General features: G+C 43.2%; 1 long non-coding RNA gene across 1 annotated transcript in view; it reads right to left on the bottom strand.

The window, feature by feature from the left end:
* LOC142775383 (uncharacterized) overlaps positions 1–13418 on the bottom strand; it is a 104548-nt gene that overhangs the window by 45893 nt on the left and 45237 nt on the right. The gene's annotated exons all lie outside the window — the stretch shown is intronic.

The following is a 13418-nucleotide window of genomic DNA, read 5'->3' as shown; positions in this document are numbered from 1 at the left end:
TAAATAAATTACATTTGACAGCGTAAGCTATATCATATTGTCTAACTGTGGTAATCCCTGCGCACTGTTTTAAGCACAGGAAGAAGTTATGTTACAGTGTGAGCAAAGTATTGCTATATATACCGCAGGATCGCTCAAAATCTTTTCAAAATAACTTTTCGATGCACCGCACGTTATACGAGCTTAAAAGGCCAGTAAACAATCCAGGAGGTCAAAGAATCGGTATTAAATTGCTATGCACCCTATTTCAATGTGAACCTGCCACCGCAAGAATTTTGCGGAGACGTACTAAAATGAGGAACTTGTAGGACTTGTAGGCGTTAGAACATCCCTTTCAGCTGGTTACAAACTTTCGCGCGGCCCCACCACCCTTCGCCGGCACAGGAAGAGGGAAGGCGTAGGCCGTCGTCCTGACTTCGCCCACTTTGGCAACTTCACACGACGTCAGCAATACGTGAACAGCCCGCAACCAACGATCGAGCAAGAATTCCTCACGTGAGCACGTGGGGAAGTCCTGCGGAGAACCCTCCCCCTGGCGGTAAAGCAGCGGGACGTCTCTTTATCTAGGAGACTCGTTCTGCCAATACCGAGTGTGCCATTAGTCTCGGACTCTACAATGCGGCACAGAACATGATTGATTGATTGATTGATTTGTGGGGTTTAACGTCCCAAAACCACCATATGATTATGAGAGACGCCGTAGTGGAAGGCTCCGGAAATTTTGACCACCTGGGGTTCTTTAACGTGCACCCAAATCTGAGTACACGGGCCTACAACATTTCCGCCTCCATCGGAAATGCAGCCGCCACAGCCGGGATTCGAACCCGCGACCTGGGGGTCAGCAGCCGAGTACCTTAGCCACAAGACCACCGTGGCGGGGCGCGGCACAGAACAGCCCAGCAAAACAAAAAATGCTGCCGCATGACCAAGGTTCATCACAGCAGGGCCAAGGTGCTATTTTGCAGGACAAAGGACTAAATCGATGAACTCAGTGTTACGTCAAGTTTCCCACGGCACAGTGTACGTACTCACGGTCAAGTTTGCATCACAGCACGTACGAAGGAGATTGGTCCGAAAGAAAAAGGCGCGGCAATAGGTTTTCGAGATGAACGCTCCGTACGAAGCTGTTTTATCCGTAGAATGTGATCGCCGCGGTTTACTGCATGAATTAGGAGTTTGCTTGGGGGGTGTAAAAAAGTTTACTGGCCCTATAAATTAATGTACCATCTCATATCCCCCCTCAAAACAGACCGATAAGAACTGTCCGCCTTTCCGCGCAACAAAGGATTGCGCAGTCCCCGAACAGGGAAACACGTTCTTGTCAAAGCGTCGACAAGGTGATTCCCTTTCGTAAATGCAGCACTATAGCGATTGCCGAATCATCTAGTTCTGTCCTCTCGAAAACAAATCTTATCTGAACGTTAGATCCAGCAATGCCATTTTTTTTATCTCTCGTCACTTCAAGCCTCTCTCTCTCTCTCTCTTCCTTTAACTTATTTTTTTGTTCGGATTACGTCTTCAGATTGTCACTAAAGCAAAGTGTCACAGACAACGTCATTGCATCGCAGCCCACTGATAAGGCAGTAACATTGAACTGCAATTATTCTTATACAGCAATCCTGCGTATTCATCTCAATAACGTATTAGATAACGATCATCATTCGTAAGTGTCCTCAGCTTCAGGTTGTCTTTTTTCCTGGCCTGGGGACATTGGCTTGATTGACTGGCTCAGTTTATTGTCAATTTGTGTTATTCTCTTTGTATCCCGCGAATGTTTGAGTTTTCCATTTTCTTATCCATCAATTCTACTGTAATACCAAATCTGTCCTTGGTGCCCTTGAACCCATCAAGAAATTACCTCAGGCTCCCACGTTCACACTAGCATAATTTTAGCGCGACCGTTAAAGAGCTCGTTTCGCAGAAATTCAAGTGGCGGCGTCGATGTCATTGGCCGTGAGTGAAAAATCAGCTTGTGCGTGAGTCTCCCGGGTCATTTACGTGGCCAGCAGGGCCTCGCCGCGGTGGTCTAGTGGCTAAGGTACTCAGCTGCTGACCCACGTGTCGCGGGCTCGAATCCCGGCTGCGGCGGCTGCATTTCCGATGGAGGCGGAAATGTTGTAGGCTCGTGTGCTCAGCTTTGGGTGCACGTTAATGAACCCCAGGTGGTCGAAATTTCCAGAGCCCTCCACTACGGCGTCTCTCATAATCATATGGTGGTTTTAGAACGTTAAACACCACATATCAATCAATCAATAACGTGGCCAGCAGGTGTTCTATCACACAGCCATGTATCTGCTGCTTGTGCACACAGCGAAAAGAACTTCCTCTGCTTGGAAATTCAGTGAAAGGAACTTTCATGCTGTACAAACACACGCATCCTGTGTACGTGCACACAATACAAGTATTGAAGTAATAATGCTTGGTACAAGCGTACATTGCCATCGGGTGTCAGAACACATGATTATCATAAAGACATTATGGTTTAAATGCTGTCGCCTACTTCAAAAGGCACAGACGTTACTACGCCTATTGTCTTCTGGCTACGTAGTCGGTGCCTAGCAGGTTCGAAAAGATCTCATGCACTAAGTGCTCGAAGTACGCACTATAGGGACAGGATATTGCTATCGCGTTCAACTCCTAAAAGCCTAAGGGTCCCCTCATTTTTATCCATTTACTGGAAGAGCTCACTCTCTCTCGCTTTTAAAAGAAGAAGTGGCTCCACACGCTGAACTTGTTCTTAGCATCAATTAGATGAGAGCCAGTTGCTACGCATCAGCAAACTGCAAGCATAAACAATGTCATCACGTTGCAAAACCTCATGACGTCAAGCCGTTTTCCACAGTGTGTGTGTTTACGTAAAAGGTATCTAAACGATGCGTGTTCAGGCAGTTTACCAATTGTATAGCTTCTATGATATAGTTAAAAAAATACCTGAGGTCAGGACAAGCAAGCAATGCGCACCGGTGTTTCCCGCAGGAAAATCGCACCTAATTGGCATTGAGAGGAAGAATAGCCTGACCTAGGTAATTCGGCACATTGTTTTCAGAGAGATTTTTTTTTTTTTGATGAGGCTCTAGTGGTGCCAAGCTTAAAACCAGTCATGAAAGGAAGGGTGTTTCAGTTCCACTTACGTCACCGCAAAACTGCGTCAGAATGCGGCTCATGACGGTCATGATGATGGCCTAATTGTATGGCTCACACCCACTGTCCGGGCTTGGCCAAGCTCACTATAAGGTGTTTCTTTTTCTTCTCTATATGTCTGGTGTCGTCGTCTATTAGCTGGGTTTAACTGTTGCCTTCAGTTTTAGTGAACCGGTGGCGACTAACATCGAGAGGGTACTCTGGCGCTGCGATCGTTCAGTGACCATGGGAATGATGGGTATGGTATGTATTTACCTAGTCTTCGTGCTTGCAGGCGGCAAATCGCACTCGTGGCTTCGTTTACCACTGTGTTTTCGTCTTGTTTCGAATGAAAGAATAGCCCATTTCGAGCTTCGTGAACATATTTGAAACGGTGATCCTAAAAGGTGAATGTGGTGAAGCGTAACTGCCAAAAATTTGTCGATAGTTATTTTTTTTTTCGGGACAAATCACTCTAAGCTACACAAAGCCAGAAGGAACGTAAAGTACGAATATTAGGCATATTCGTGTACTACCCATAATTCCTGTGCTCGTTAAAATTCCTATGCATTGCAGCTGTCATAGACGCTAGCTCCAGGGTTCCCTCTAGTGTATATTTAGGAAACTCTATGACGACTAAAGCACCATCACTTTGCAGATATGCTTCTAGGAGTGGTGTATCATGTAACTGACTTCACTGTGGATTCCCCACCTTGACAGAATTGGCAATAGTTTGTCTTTTGGCAACACTGTGGATGACAGATAACCTACCCTCACACATGCTTTCTTATTTTCTTGTTTGAGACAGCTCATTTGGGCAGCAAACGTTCACATATGCATCTCATTGCTAATTTTTCTGCCCGGAACAGTCGAAATTTACACTATGTCCAGCAAGGCCACTCCTAGTGACCCTTGCAACTTTCTGCTGATTTCGGTCTATTAACTTGCTTGTAATAAAGCGGCAGGAAGAGAGCAGAATGGCTCTTGGAACAAACGAGTGTTAGGGATATCACAGTTGTAGTGGAGAAGAAATGGGCACGGGCCGGGCACGCAGCGCGTAACCAGGGAACAACACTGGTCCTCATAAGTTAGTTACTGGATTCCAAGAGTAGGCAAGTGCGTGAGGGCGAGACAGAAAGTTTGGTGGGCAGATGAGATTGACAAGTTTGCGGGTACAACGTGGTAGCAGCAAGCACATGACTGGTTTGATTGGCGGAATATGAGAGGATCATTTGCCTTTCAGTGGGCGTAGTCAGGCTGAACATGATGGCGATAGTGAACACAGCTGCTACTCTGGTGAGGACTATTGATTACGGCGAGTGTTGGAACACAAGCGCTACCACTACCCGCCTCCTCCCTCCTCCGAAAAACGTGCGTACTTGTTTTCATTATCCACTCTGTATATTTATGTCTCCCTTTTCGCTTTATTTAAATTACGTTAGCTAATGGGCTGTTTTCATCTAGTTAACGCTTTGCATATCGCCATATGTTCTATTTTTATATCTTTATATATTATGAAACCCTCTCAGTATATGACGTGCAGTGCACAGTACGTGACAACTTAGCAAAACTACACAGATATGCGAGGTTTAACGTTCCACAACCACCACATGAATATGAGAGACGCCGTAGTTGAGGGGTCCGGAAATTTCGACCTTCTGAGGTTCCTTAATATGCCGCCAAATCTGAGCACACGGGCCTACAACATTTTCGCTTCTATCGAAAATGCAGCTGCAGCCGCAGCCGGGATGTTGTCCTGCGACCTGGCAAAACTACACAGTTCACAGCTTAAAAGTGCGAAATATCCACGGTGACAGCCTGCACTTAGGCACTGACAGTGAGACAATATTCGTAGGTTACGCAATCAAGATCGACAAGTGTTCTCTCAAAGCGTTGCGGAGTACTTCAGCGGGCCGGGTTGTCGTACACTGTTTTAAGCTGTCGTCATCACTTGGTGCAACGATCCACGCCTACAGCATACTGAGGGCGCCCTCTCGCCAAAAAGAATTCTTTTCCCAATTGTTCTTGGAGCATTTTGATAAAGATAACTTGTCAAAACCACTACAAAAAACAACTAGTGCACTTTGCACGTTGCAGGCTAAACCACGTGTAAGAAGAAAGAAAGAAAAAAAGAGCAATCAAGCACAAATAGGAAGAGAGAGAAAAAGAAAAATGGGAAGAAGAATAGAAAGAGCAAGAAAGAGAAAAAATGAACAAAATAAAGTAAAAATAAATAGAAAGAGGGAAAAACAGAAAGCACAAAAAACGAAAGTGGAGAAAAGGGGGGAAAAGGCGTGAAAGAGAAAGGAAACTGAAGATACCTGCTCGTGAGAAGCTGCTTTCATTTATTATATGCGTTTGAAGGGTTTCGTGTAGGTGTTGGGGACCCAATCGCACTCAAGGTTATTCCGCCTCACGCCTGCAGGAATAATGTCTTACAGCGAAAGCGGTTCCGAGATCAAAACACGGGTCACGCACGGCGCCGTTATTGTCCGCCACCGCCACTGCCCGTAACCACTATCGCGAAATAAAAAAAAAACTAGTACCAAGGACACAGTGGGGTTCAATACCGGGTCCGCTGGGTGCTAGCCCAGTATTCTACCACTGAACTACACCGGTGCTTAAGGCAAGTTCACAAGCTTACCTTAAGGCAAGCTTGTGAACCAGTCTCAAGCTTGCCTTAATTAAGCATCAATCCTGCCTAATTAAGCAGGCTTGATGTCGGGAAAGGAATCGCGTTAATATGAGAAATCAAGCGTTTTAGAACAGCGAAAACAACCAGTCGTCTCACAATGCGAATAGCGTAACGAATGGGTCGTCCAATGCCCCAACCTATTACAAAAGCTTGTTTTCGATCGCTTATTAACTGTGGCGCCTACCCGCTTCAGGCATAATTCCTCATCGTCGTCAGCCACTACATGAACAATTGGGACTAAATTCATTGCCAGTGTTTAACGGAAACAGCGCTTCTCAAAGAATGGCGAAAAATAGCAGAAGGAATGCAGGTCTACTACCCAGAAATTATTATCATTAATACCATGGTGGGTACCCAGTAAGTGTGCTTGCAGCAGTTGCCCAATAAGTGTTTAAAAAAGGCCCAGCAAGGCTGCTCTTGTAGCTTTCGCTGTGACTGTGCGGCGTCTTTCGCGCAAGCCTGGCGTTTTTTAACCTGAGATCACATTTTGAAACTGTTGTTTATCTTGTTTTCACCACAAGTACTTTGCGGACCCCAGCGTTTAGTTGCTGAGATGAAAGGTTCCTTGGTTTGATTTCTGCATGTGTCGGCCGCATTGGGAGTGTGGGGGTCGAGGGCAAGAACCGTAGTGTAGCTATTGTTCCTGCTGCTCATTGAAGAAACAAGTTCGGCAAATATAGCTGACGAGGGCGGAGATAAGATCGATGAATTTATTTTGGACCCTTCGCTTACAGAATCTCTCATAACACTTACCTTAGAACTTAGTCTCAGAGAATGAATGAATGAAACAGTTAATAAATGAACTAATGACCAACGAATGAATCAACTTATCAGTTATTTGATTGATCAGTCAACTCTGCCACTAATTTAACAATAGTTATGTGGCGCTCAAAAAAAACGTAAAGCGTTAAGAAGAATCGTTCTCGGCAATAATAGTTGCCAATAAATAGGTACAAGATTTTCAGCAGCTTCAAATCGACTTTATTGCGAATACTTAAACTGCCCCATATTATACATCCTTCATTCAATTCCCGTTTCTCTCTCACCCCTCAGCCCTTCGATTGTTAAAGCTGTTGCTCACTCAATCGCGAATTCGTCATTGCAGTTGTCCAGCATGAATTGAGTCACGAACTCATTAGAATGCTCCAATTTTTGCACAGCATATGGAAGTAGTAAGAGATGCAACTGTGATTATTATGAATGATTCGGCAGTTGAAAGGAGTTCCATTTGATATTCGGGCACCATTTACAGAAAAATCGCGTGAGATATGCGTAATAACATACGTAATAATGATTCGAAAAGTTAGCCTCACTTTTATGCAGTTAACGAATTTGCACTCTCGATTAGTAGAGAGTCAATTATTTGAACGATCTGAGCACATTTCTATCATATTGATACGGCATGAGCCGGGCCATGGTTTGAGACAAAAGTAAAGGAAGAGGAAGTTAGTTGGCTCAGCGTAGGTTGGCTCTAAACTTATCCCTTCCGTCCTCCCCTTTGGAGCAACTGAAAAGGAATTTAGCCACAGGAATGTTTGTGAGGCCATATTTGATTTTCTAAAGGCAACAAAACGATTAGAATGTTAAGCTGAGGCATAAGTTCACTTTATTTCAAACCATATTATCCTGTTCATTCTTTGTATTACCTCTATTTCATTTCTAACCTATTGTTTAACAATTGGTTCTTTGTTTAAACATCGTTATCTAAATAATCAGGGTGATAAAACAACTCCACCTCACAAATGAGGCACCGCCCGTTTCATGGCCGGTCCCCCGTGGTGGGTTGTGACAGGACTCTGAGGAACAACCAACCAACTATGTTTACCATCATCGCCGATCATCGCCTGTTCTCACCTGTAAATAAACATAGCTAAACTCAATCTAACCGTAACAGTTTTATGGTGGAGGAGCTGGGTAGCTAACCAAGCAACACGGTTCTGCAACAACCTAAGCTACGCTGAAGTCGCCCCATTGCTGGGCTACCCCATTACCACTGGCAGTCAAGATGTTTCCCAGTGAGGACGAAACCCTGAACCCCGCAGCTGACGGCACTGCACCACCAGTTCCAGCAACACCATTACTACCAACCTCAGCCGCGGCTGGTCTCTGGCAGCGTCAGCATCTGATAGAGCCCTATTCTTTCAGGGGCAAATCTGGTGAGCGCGTGGACGAGTGGCTCAAACATTACAAGTGGGTGAGCAACTGCCACTCTTGGGACGCGGCAGCTCAGTTGACTAACGTGGTGTTCTTCTTAAGGGACACGGCGCTCACATGGTATGAGAACCACGCGGACGCCCTCACAACGCCGGGAACGTTTCGTGTCCGAAATCAAGGAGTGTTTCGGGGACACCGTGGCAAAGGGGAAGCAAGCCGAACAAACGCTGCTCTAAATAAGAGCCCAGGTCCCTGGCGAAACGTGCACGATGTATATTGAGGCGATTCTGAAACTATGAGAAACCGTTAACTCTTGCATGTACAAGGAGGACAAAGCCGGCCACCTGTTAAAGGACATCGCAGAGGACGTCAATCACTTTCTTATCGGCAAAGACAGCATTGGTACAGTATCCCATGTCATATGGCACTGTCGCACTTTTGAGACGCTGAAGATACAGTGTGCACTTCTAGTACACTCTACTGAACCTTATGGTGAACGATGATGATGATTATGAGCCTTTAGTTTTGCTGGCACTCGCCCACAAAGGGGGATCGGCCAAGAACCTGGCGGCAGGATCATCAAGTGAGTTAGTTATGAGTCAGGCATTCAGGTAGTCTCGTAGCCGTAAATAATAATAACAATAGACTAACAAGGTAATCTTTTTGTGGCCATTATGTACGCACACACGGCAGAGTGAACCTCCCTGTGGCTATAACCTAATGTAATCCCTGCGAAGGATAAAATTACTTCCACGTTTATTTTTAAACCTAGCTTCTCAATTGGTTCGACCAGGTATCCTTTCCTTTGATAAGAATATCGTTGACAGGATAAAAAGAAATGATCTATTGATTCTGATTCCTTGCAAAAGAGGCATAACGGAGATGCTGTGAGTCCAGCTTTATGTAGGTAATAATTCAAATGCGAAATTATGCATCGTAATGTGGTGATTGTAATTTCTAACTGTCGATAGACACACAAGTGTTTGTTCCAGCAAAATCTTAGATCTACGAAGTCTCTGACTATATCCAATGATAATTTTTCTATTTCCTTGTGCAAACAAGCATTTCTGTATCTGAGTGCTGTTACATAGGCGAAATAAGGTAAAATAGGTAAGAGTGGTCCGCTTAAAGATGCTTTGGCTAACGAGTCTGCCATCTCATTTGGATAAATCCCGCAGTGGCCAGGTATCCATAGCAAGTTGAATTTTTTCAGATTTGCTGGTAATAAACTGATAATCATACTCAACAATGTCAAATTTTTTGCTGTAGATTGTGCACTGCATACTGAGAGAGAATCGGTAAGTATGATTGCTTCTGATTCACTTGCAGGAAGTTTACGAAGTGCTAGAATTATAGCAAATAATTCAGCAATGAATATAGGCGTGTAATCTGGTAATCGAACTGAAAAAGACCAGTCGAGAGAAGTACAGAAGATGCCTACTCCAGCCTTTTCGTTTGATACGGATGCATCCGTCGCAATAATGTTGTTTATGGACGGATGAGTCAAGTCATCTAGTAACCGATTATTTAAGTATCGAAGGGGCAGTTGTTTGGCATTAGAGTAGAAAATATCATCAAATTTAATTTCAAGTTTTGAATTAGGCATCTTTGTTATGGTGATCTGAGGAATATTTACATTCAGAGGCTCTAGCAGCGCTTGGACGAACCTAATCTGAGGGAAGTGTAGTCTAGAAAATTGTGTTCCAAAGAATGCAGTTGGTTCTTGAATAAAAGCGTAAGACGCTTGTCTCAGAGGCGAATTGTATATTTTAAGAAAGTTTGGACTGTAAGTATTCTAAATCGAGTTAAAAAAGGTGGAAGACGCGCTTTCACATACAAAACATTATTTGCCACGAATTTGGGGAGTCCAAGACACAAGCGCAAAGCTTCTCTTTCTAATAAAATTAACTGTCTAATCTTGTATGCCACGCTGCCAGAAAATAATACGCACCCGAATTTCATAATAGGCCGCACATACATCTTGTAAGTCATTATCAAGGAACTCCTTCGCAATCGTGTTTTTCTGTTTCCCAATTTTCGTAACCACCCCAAGGCACGTGACGCTTTACAGCCAACCTCGTCTATATGGCTTTTCCAATGTAGCGTCCTATTATATACGATGCCTAGGTATTTCAGGAAATCAACCTGGGGAATGAGCTCGTTACGATACATCAGATAAATGTTGACACGATCCTTAAAAGAGAACGGCAAAAGCGCACTTTTTTTACTTCAATGACATATGGATATTGTCAAGCCATCCTTCTAGCATGTGCATGTAATTCTGTAATGCCTGATACAATGAGTGCACATTACTGTTTGCTGCAAAGAAAGCAATATCATCTGCATATACGTAAATTTGTATATCCCGATGAGTTGTAATGGAACTTAGCAATATATTGAATAAAGCAGGGGATAATACTGAGCCCTAAGGTACACCTCGTGTCTGCTTATATCTTTTAGAAGAGCATGCATCCATCCAAGAAGCAATAAAATTCTCTGTCTTTCACAAACTCTGTTATCTATGATGTTATATAATTCGGAAAGCGATAGTCTTGCATCTGCTAGATTAGGATAGGATACTCCACTTTGTCGTACGCTTTAGCTAAGTCTAGAGTGACTAGTGCACAATATTAGCGCCGATGCCAAGCCAGCTGTATGCGACTTTCCAAATCCACATGTGCACACCAAATGAAGTATCCCGATCTAAAGCCAATTTATCTGGGGTTTAATATTGTATGTTCATTGATATAGTTCATTATACGGCCATTCAAGACTCTACAAGCTTGACCAGGTTAGACGTCAATGAAATAGGCCTTATGTTGTCCAGAGCAAACTCCATTCCCTGTTTCTTAAGTATCAGAATTATTTTGGAAAGCTTCCAATCTGCCAGAATCCAAGAAGTTTTCAGTGAATAATTAACCATATTACGGATTTCATGAGGGGATATTTCGTATAGCTCTTTTATCATTGTAGAGGTCACCCTATCAGGTCCAGGAGCAGTGGGTGGTAAGCTCTTCATCACATCCGCCAGTTCAGCTAAAGATACCTCCTGGAAATCATAATCCACCCTTCATTTCACAATAGACTTTGGCATAATTGTCGTAAACCTGGTTTGCAAGCCTTTAGAAATATTTTCCAAGAAATCAGAGAGTTCGCGAGTGGACATAATGGCATAATGAATGCTTTTTGCCTGTGGAATCATTTTTCTCGCACGCAAAAACCTGAAAAGCGCTTTCTTATTTTTAGACTTAGACAGATAATTAAATTTATTCATATCATAGTCTTCTTTCGCTTTGAGCACTATAGGCTTAATATCAGCGGCCATGAATGTATAGTCACTCCACTTTTGGGGGGCATTGGCTAATTAACAGCTTTTTCCAAGCCGCTTTTCGCTTTCTATACCCTCTGACACATTCTATATTTCACCACGGGCTAAAAGATCCCGCTGTGATCGAGTTTACAGTAAACGTTGAATTTTTTTATTGATCGTTACAATACCGCACATAGACTCATAGCCCTAAGGTCTTCCTGCATTTCCTCGCGAAAAATTAACGTAGAATTTAAGTATAACTTAGCATAATTTACGAATGTGCTAACTTTCCCTGCCAAACCAAACCTCGGGAACTTAATTTCAAAACTAATAGGAAGGTGGTCGCTGTTTGTAGCACAATTTAATATACTAAGCGAGGATATGCCTAAAGTGGAGCTAAAAAATGTTAAATCAGCAGTCTATTTAGGGTTACCTTTTACAAATGTAGAAACGTGTGAGTTCAAGCAGGAAAAGTTATTATCAAGCGTCCATTCCCACAAACGTCTTTCACATACATCATATCTGAAGCCCCAAGACACATGGTGTGAATTGTAATCACCACACAGTAATATTTCTTTTCTGCATGAAGCTAACATAATATCGGGGCATCTCGTGTCCTGAACTCCTGCAGAAAAGTATACATTTGCAACTGAAAAAGGCAAACAATCTGGTAGTGTTATGTCTAACACCAGAACATAGGCCGAACAAACTAACTTCCTCTTCCTCTACGTTTGTCCCAAACCATGGCCCGGCTGATACCGTATCAATATTAGGACTAGGTCAATGGAGTACGACAACTTACAGCTGTAGTTTTTTTTTGCTTTACACATTTGTAATCTGTTAAGTTGTATTCACACAAAAAACGAAATCATAATTTGACCCTGGAGATCACGTACTGCGTCACCATGCGCCACCAATTCCCATGTCCTCACTTCGGTTCAAGCGGAACAATTCGTGAAACGACGGAAGCCCAAATCAACATTTGGATCCTCCGAAAGCGATGTCGAAATGATCGCTGACAGCGTGAATTCTCCCCGGTCGTGTGAATGCTGGCTGCAGAGCAATTCGAGTCGCGTCACATGTCCCGCGACTGATCCATCTGCGATCACGTTCATCGGGCCAATACAGCTTAAAGTGCTTTTCATGCATCTACATCACACCTTACCGTTATTTCAAGCAGGGATATCAATCCCTTCATGTTTTCACCTATTTAGAATCCCCTCATTTCATATTTCATTTACCAATGATACTACGACAGTAAAGTGACTAAAATAAGGTCATGCGCTTTTTTAATATGAGAACTCTTCCGAACAGCGAGCTCCCTCTACCCTGTCCCCAGCTACACTTATATCACTACCTCTAAAATGAGAGCTGTTCGCGCCTCTCATTAATTTTTATTTATTTATTTATTTATTTATTTATTTAATTATTTCTTTATTTATTTATTTATTTATTTTGTTCGAATACTTGCATTGAAATTGATCTGGTGAAACTTTGGCGTTTTAAATATACTCCGAGAATTATCGCAGCAGGGTCTAATCCTTGCTGTCGTTCTTCTCACAACTTTTTTTTTAGGTTCATTTGGAGTGCTGTAACCTCAAGCAGTGTGAAATGCAGCTTTTCGCTATTTTGTCCCTCAGAGATTTCTTGCGAACCTACCTCAAGGAACAGACGAAGGTCTTGGGGTATCTTTATATTTGTCTCAGCCACTCTACCGTAACCCTGGAAAGTGCGCAGCATGTAAAGTGTACAGTTGATCCTTGGCGCTCCCCGAAACTTCCTTAACACTGATGTACCTTTGCCGCACTTATTTTCCGAATATTCTTCTTCGAGTGAAACGAAGACAATAAAGATGCCTTAATAAAGATAAATGTAGCTCTTCTTTTGTGTTCATAAGTTTCGAAATTCCCGCGCGAGCGGCTGAGAGGTACGTCCTGTTGCGAAAGTGCACCGTAGGTAGCACTCTAATTCTCGCTTTGCTTACGCACGATGCAAACTGTATACGTGAGAAAAATTTATCATTGAAACATTGCTCAATTTCATTAATTACTCGCGTTTTGAGCACGTTGTACGTTCTAGCTCACCACTCTTCCGAAAAAGAGGATAAGAATAGAGTGTTCGCCGCACACAATGCTCGCC

Source organism: Rhipicephalus microplus, chromosome 2, assembly GCF_043290135.1.
Source record: "Rhipicephalus microplus isolate Deutch F79 chromosome 2, USDA_Rmic, whole genome shotgun sequence".
Taxonomy (NCBI): domain Eukaryota; kingdom Metazoa; phylum Arthropoda; class Arachnida; order Ixodida; family Ixodidae; genus Rhipicephalus; species Rhipicephalus microplus.
This window is presented reverse-complemented; position numbering and strand designations above follow the sequence as displayed.